The sequence below is a fragment of the Lepeophtheirus salmonis genome, chromosome 14 (genome assembly GCF_016086655.4).
Source record: "Lepeophtheirus salmonis chromosome 14, UVic_Lsal_1.4, whole genome shotgun sequence".
NCBI lineage: Eukaryota > Metazoa > Arthropoda > Copepoda > Siphonostomatoida > Caligidae > Lepeophtheirus > Lepeophtheirus salmonis.
This window is the reverse complement of record NC_052144.2, coordinates 20718606-20725307: the sequence shown is the minus strand read 5'-3', so window position 1 is coordinate 20725307 and position 6702 is coordinate 20718606.

The following is a 6702-nucleotide window of genomic DNA, read 5'->3' as shown; positions in this document are numbered from 1 at the left end:
TTCAAGTATTGATGTCGAAAACACACCTAAATTAAGATTAAAACGTGGAGTAAGACAAGGAGATCCACTAATTCCTCTCTTGTTTCTTTCATCTGTTGCACGGCTCCAGAATACAATGGATATGTGTCTTGAAGGGATGGAAATTGGAAGGAAAAAGGTAACTAATATGTTCTATGCAGGTGATTGCACTGTCATCCTGAGTAGAAAAAACATCACTGAGAATGCTTCAAAGCTTCACAATATACTTGGTCATTTTCAAAAGAAGTCAGGTCTGAAAATAAATATATCTAAGGCTCAATTGATTACAAATATGTCCACAATACCTCATACTTTAAAATCGTTCAAACTAGTAGAGACAGCCATCGTGTTGGGAAATCCAATCTAATTTAGAGATAAAAGTACTGAAAATATGGAGAGAGTCAATAATAATATAGATGGCTCAATTTAAGATATAAGATAACATAGATACACCGTTTTTGAGCGAATTAAATGTTGGAACATGGTAGTCATTCCAAGAGTGAACTATATGCTAAGATGCACGCCCTAATACAAGACCCAAAGTCAAATATAGAGGCAGAAAGGTGAGTGGACTTATTTGTTTCCCAAAAACGGTCTGATATATGTAGCGGGGGGTATCCAAGAAGATGATTATTCGCTCCAAAGTGTCTAGGCGGCCTTGATAAAGAATAATGCACTTGGTGGAAAAAGAAATTAAATGTTCATCATGGAGAGAGATTCAAAGCATACCCAAAGAGACGAGGAAGATGTATTGGCTCAAGGTAGAAATGGCGGCCCTGCTCCACGAGAGTGAGCTCCTCCAAATAAAAATACCTGCAAATGTGAAGACATCTTTTGGATTGAAAACGGTAGACGATGTTTTAAAAACTCAGACTACTACTACCTTCTGATAATTATGGTCCAAAATCAAATTGGAGAATTCACATTCAAACCATTTACGAGGCAAGGGAGTCCATATAACAACCCCAATAGAAAGATGAGGATCAACTTGGCAAAAGACGACTTCAGAAACAAGTTTGCTAGGGCAACATTGAAACGGAAAATATAGATCAATATCTCAAGACAATCCGGGATTCAGTCCTCAATCCAAAGGAACTGTATCTGAAATATAGGATATCTGGAACGATATCAACGAATTAACTGGTTAATGTGTTCTCCCCTTCTAATTTTTAATATTAGAGTGTAGAACAAAAAATGTTACTATGCAGAAAAAACGGAGGAGGGGGAAGATTCAAAAGTTTATTTTTGTATGTATAAGAATAGTCAAAGCCTGTCCATTCCACGGACACAGGGGGGATGATAATAAAAGTGTGATCGGATGTCTTTACTCTCAGAAATATTTTGCATGGGAGTCGTAGTGCGCAAATTCGTACTGGCATTTTTCTTCTTGGACATCGATGAACTCAGATAAGAGTGAATTCAATGCCTAATTGAAGTATTTTACACTTAGTTTATAGTCTATAATTAGGGTCCTTAATCCTTATTTAAACTTAACTATTTGTTACCTAATAATAAGTCTTAATATTATATTACAATAAATAATCATTGGATTTTGTATTGATTTTATCAATCATAATTGTTGGAATAAGTTTATAGATAGGATTATACAATCATAAAAGCATTTACTGTATATTTCTATACCTAACAGCTTTACATTAATAGTAAATAAGTAATAACTAAAAAATAATCAAGTATTTTTTTAATAATGTAATTTAAATTAAGTTTCTTATTTAAAAGATATAAACAAATGAAATTTTATCATATTGACGCTTAGTTTACAGTCTATAATTATGTCCCCTGTTCAAACTTAATTATTTGTTTGTTACCTATATGAAGTTTTAATATAGAGTATAATTAAGTATCACGTAATTGTTTTTTAATTTTATTAATTACAATTGTTCGAATATGTTTTTACTTTTTGGCCGGAGCAACTGTCATTTATGACGATTGGACAGCCAATCGTAACCTTGGGAATGTGTTTGATATGGCACACTTTACTTTTGTGCCTAAGTATAACTTGGTGGATCCATTAACTAGAGCTCATACTTAGACGATTGAGTCTTTGTGGAGTCATTTCAAGGGTATGCTCAGACGGTTAGGAGTAATGAATACCTCTAGAGAGCTTTTTTAGACATATCTCAACGAGTATAAGTAAAGGAAGTGTCTCGAGGATATCAATAATTTGTATAGAATTCTTGACGATATTATGAGCCCCTATCTGATATGAAGTTCTTTGATATTTTTCATTTATTTTTTTAAAGATCATTTATGCTCCACTTTTTGTTCTGTTTCCTAACTTAATAGATTTGATCGCATATATGTTCTTCAAAATGATAACCATTACTTTCATCCAGGAATAAGAAGAATTATGTAGTAAATGTTATTCCCAAATTGGACTTGTTCTATAGCTTTGGATCAAAATATTTTCTTTAGTAAGGATTGCGAATTAAACGAATTAGAAATTTGGAGTGCTTTAATTTAATGTGTTTGCTTTATTTTAGAATGGTTCTTTTCTGTATTTAAGTATACCCTTTCACAAAATGAGGCCTTCCATCTACTTTCGTGAAGTAGTCTTACATAATTAGATATGATCTCCTCCGGCCTCATCCCTCAGTCGACGGATGTACTCCGAGAAAACTCACCCCGTTCCGTCCTCTGAATACTCTATAAGAGCCAAATTCATAACTCCTTTCACACAATGAGACCTTCTATTTACTTTTGTTATCTTTCCAAGTGTTAATTACTTGAATAACTCAAAAAAGTCGAGATCCTTCTACTTTTCCTCCGTCAATATTTTCCTCGTTTCGCTTTTGGTCCCTACACTTGACGTACTGAAGTAATATCCTTATTATTAAAAGACTGCGAGAATTGAATTTCAACTATCCTCTGTCCCTGTCTCCAGTTTCGAGATAAAAAGAGAAAGTATGACGTGCGGGCAAACTTGTACAGGATTCTAATTAAGTCCTGTTAAAAAGTGATTAATCATGGACGCGGAGCTAGATAGGGCCTTATCTGATTGCCCATTCATAAATCTTATTTGTGATCTAAGTAATCTATCATGGAATGGTGGATCGTCTCGCCAAAGATTTTATCGGAAATTTCATTTTCGGAGGTGAAACTTGAAAGAGTTCAACAGAAGCAATTATCAACTAAAATTAAATTATGTCGAGGAACAGCTAATTATGTATACAAGATTTCATTTTATTACTTTCAGATCTCACTTTTAATTTTCAGATTACCTTTATTAGTGAGTATGGAGAAGGATCTTTTATCAAACTTTCAATGCAAAGTAGTATTTGTTTATAACTAATTGATGATTAAAGAATCTATTTATATAATTTATTTTATCAAAACAGTAATACTAATATTAGAGAGGTTACATGATTTTAAAAGTAAATAGTTTATCCAGATGTTAAATAATCCATGGTCTAAGTTAAGCCAGTTCTGAGTAATTGAGTCAAATGAAGATATTAAGGAAATAATATTCTAGAATAATTATTATTCCTAGATTTAAAAAAATTAAACGTTATGAAACACCAAGGCCGTTTGCAGGGAAGGGGGGTCTGGATGGGCTGTTCCCCCCACCAAAAAAAATAAATGAGAAATTTAAAAAATAACTTGAATGGAAAAAAGTTTGCTTCCCCCCCAAAAAAATCAATTGAAGGCTTATTTGTTGTTCTAAAAAAAGTAAATTAAGTAAAAAAAAATTTTAGGGGATTTTTTCTAAAAAAACTACAATAGGTTAAACCATAAAGTAATCGGGCTTGCTATATTTTTCAATTTGATTTATCTTAACGACTGCTGGGCAAGACAGCCTGATTTTTTTTTTTTTAAAAAATTATAGAATCAGGAATAATGGTGTGATTTATAAAAATCATAACTTCATTTACATAGTATGAAAAGAACTTCCGAAGAACATAAACTTTCATATGAAAATACAGGGCGACGGAAATTTTCTGCGATCAAGAAGCAAAACCAAATAACTTTTTATTTGAAAAGTATGATGATAAATCATATTAAAAAAACTTTTAGCAATAATTCTTACCAAGAATGATTAAATATGGCCGTCTAAAGCCTCTATCACAGCCTCCACACTAGGTCAAAACCTTCATGTTTAAAATGAAGAGAAAACAAACCTTTTTTAGAGCTATGCACTGATTTAACATCTAGTAAACAATAATAATTGTATATAAATACTCATGAAAATATATCTACGCTAAATATATAGAGTATTTTTTTTATCAGGTATCTAATCTATTGGAATAGCTGATTTCCATTTATTATTAAAATTTTCATTGTAATTTTAGGCAAAGAAGTTCCTATTTTATTATCATTGAGATTTCGACGAGATGTTTTACCAGTGTGGCAACAAGAAACGACAGCATTTGAAGACATATTTCAAGTCTAGGAAGAATAATCACTTTCAATGCAAAATAATATTTATTTATAACTAATTGATGATAAAAGAATGCATTTACATAATTTATTGAATCAAAACAGTAATACTGCTACATGATGAAAAAAGGATAAAATTTGATATTAATTAATTATGTATTTCATTTCAAATTAGCCAAAATTAAAATATTTTGGAGATAGTGTTGGGCTATTTCTTATTAGGGTTATTAGCTGAATTCTTCCACCGTTGCTTCCCTGAGTATCAAAGAACACTTCTAATACACTCCGGCCCTCAGGTTGTACAGGGGAATTACCGGGCCTCAAGGTAGTTTAAACTGCACCGCCTCCCCCTTTATAAGCACTAAGAACCCTTCCCAATATAATAGACTGCACCACAGTACACTAGTTGTGCAGATGAACTGTTGTGCTTGAGCCAAGTTAAATTTCTCCGCCGCCTTTCCTGAGCTTCAAGGAACCCTTTTAATATCCCAAAATACGCCCCAGCTCTCAGTTTATGCAAGTAAAGCATCAAAAACTCCTCACAATATACTAAAAGTCACCGCCACTCACGGTTTGTGGGCTTCTGGTCCCTCAGATAGGTTATATTCTTTCACTGTCGCTTCCTTAAGCATCAAATAACCCATATAATATCTGAAATACACCCAAGCTCGTTGGTTGTACAGGCCAAGTGCTAAAAAGACCATTTAAAGGCTGCAATGGCCCCGATGACCCAAAAAAATGTTACCAGAACCGTTTTATTAAAACCTATATTCGAAATTTCAGTAAGATCCACCCATTTGTTGGGCAGTGATTGAAGAACATACAAAGACACATACACACAAACATTCACATTTAATATAGAAAATAACTGTAGTAGGTTTGCCCGACACTTTTGTAATTATTGTCAATAAAAAACTCTACTACTCGGTCTTCATAACAAACAAAAAATGATCGTAAAATTTTATAAATGATTCTCATTTAAGTATTTTGAGTACAAGTATAAAAATACATAGACATTACATAGGCACTCTCCTTTCACTCGATGTGGAAGTAGTTGCTATTTCTGGGTTAGACCTCGAACTTACAATATTGCAGCCGCTTCCATGAGCATAAAAAGAACCTCCTAATATCCCAAAATGTACTACAGTTCTCTGGTTGTGCATGTGAAATACTAGGACAAAATTCAGTTTAAACTCTTGCGCTGCATCGTTTCTAAACACCACAGAACCCTTGTAACATTCTATAGTACACCCAAGCCCACTGGTTGTGCAGGTGAACTGATGGATTGGGAGTTGAGGATGATAATTGCTTGAGAGACGATACCATGGATACTATCTCCTTTAGTGGATAATTTGTTCTATAGTTGTGAAATTTAAACATTAAAACAGGCTAGAATAAATGTAGAAGAAATTAATACTTAATGATTTTTCTTTTTTCAGGTATTTTCCATCATTGAAAAAGATCTTAAAATTTTTAAAAGTAATTCTTATATTCAAAAATTATTATTTTTCTGTATAGGTTTTAATAGTTCAGAGCTTGGGTTTTTTTGTTGATACTTCTCATTTAAGACAACGAGGTATGGGTTAGCCAGATTGATTTCTCAAAGTAATTGATATTTTTATCCAAGTCTGATTGGATGATTTTTTTTAAATGTTCCTGTAATTGGTCAGATAGAGTTACACTGATTAAGTATAAGTAACCATTGGAGTATTAAAACTACTTCATCTGACCTAAGAATTTCCATTGAAGTATGTATATTATGTATGTTTTCTGTAGGTGCCAGAGAGTATCGAACCTAAAAACCATTTTAAAACTATTTATGGCAGCATAGATAGCTTATGTACACTGTATATGCCTAGGTATAATGTTTTTTTATAATAAATATTTAATGTACTTTTTGATTGAATGAATTCAAAAAAGTAGGTGATGAAGAATACGATAAGTGCTATAATGAATATAAATAAAATGCACAGAATCGAATACATTTGTTCTTGCCATTTTGCTCTGTAAAATCCATATGTCATACATTGATAAAATTCTTCGATAAATGGACCCTTTGAGACACAAAATATTGCCATTTGAATGTAAAATATATCATAATATCGTTTATATATCTTTGCATTTAGATTTTTACCTCCATTAACAAAGTTAAAGGGAGGTAATATTTTCGTCTTGGTTATTTTTTTGTTTCTATGCAGAATTAGAGAAAGAGTTACAGCGCGCCGAGTTAAAAAAAAAATCAAAGAAGATTGTTAATGTTACAAGTAAGAGGCCATTAAATTTTGAAAG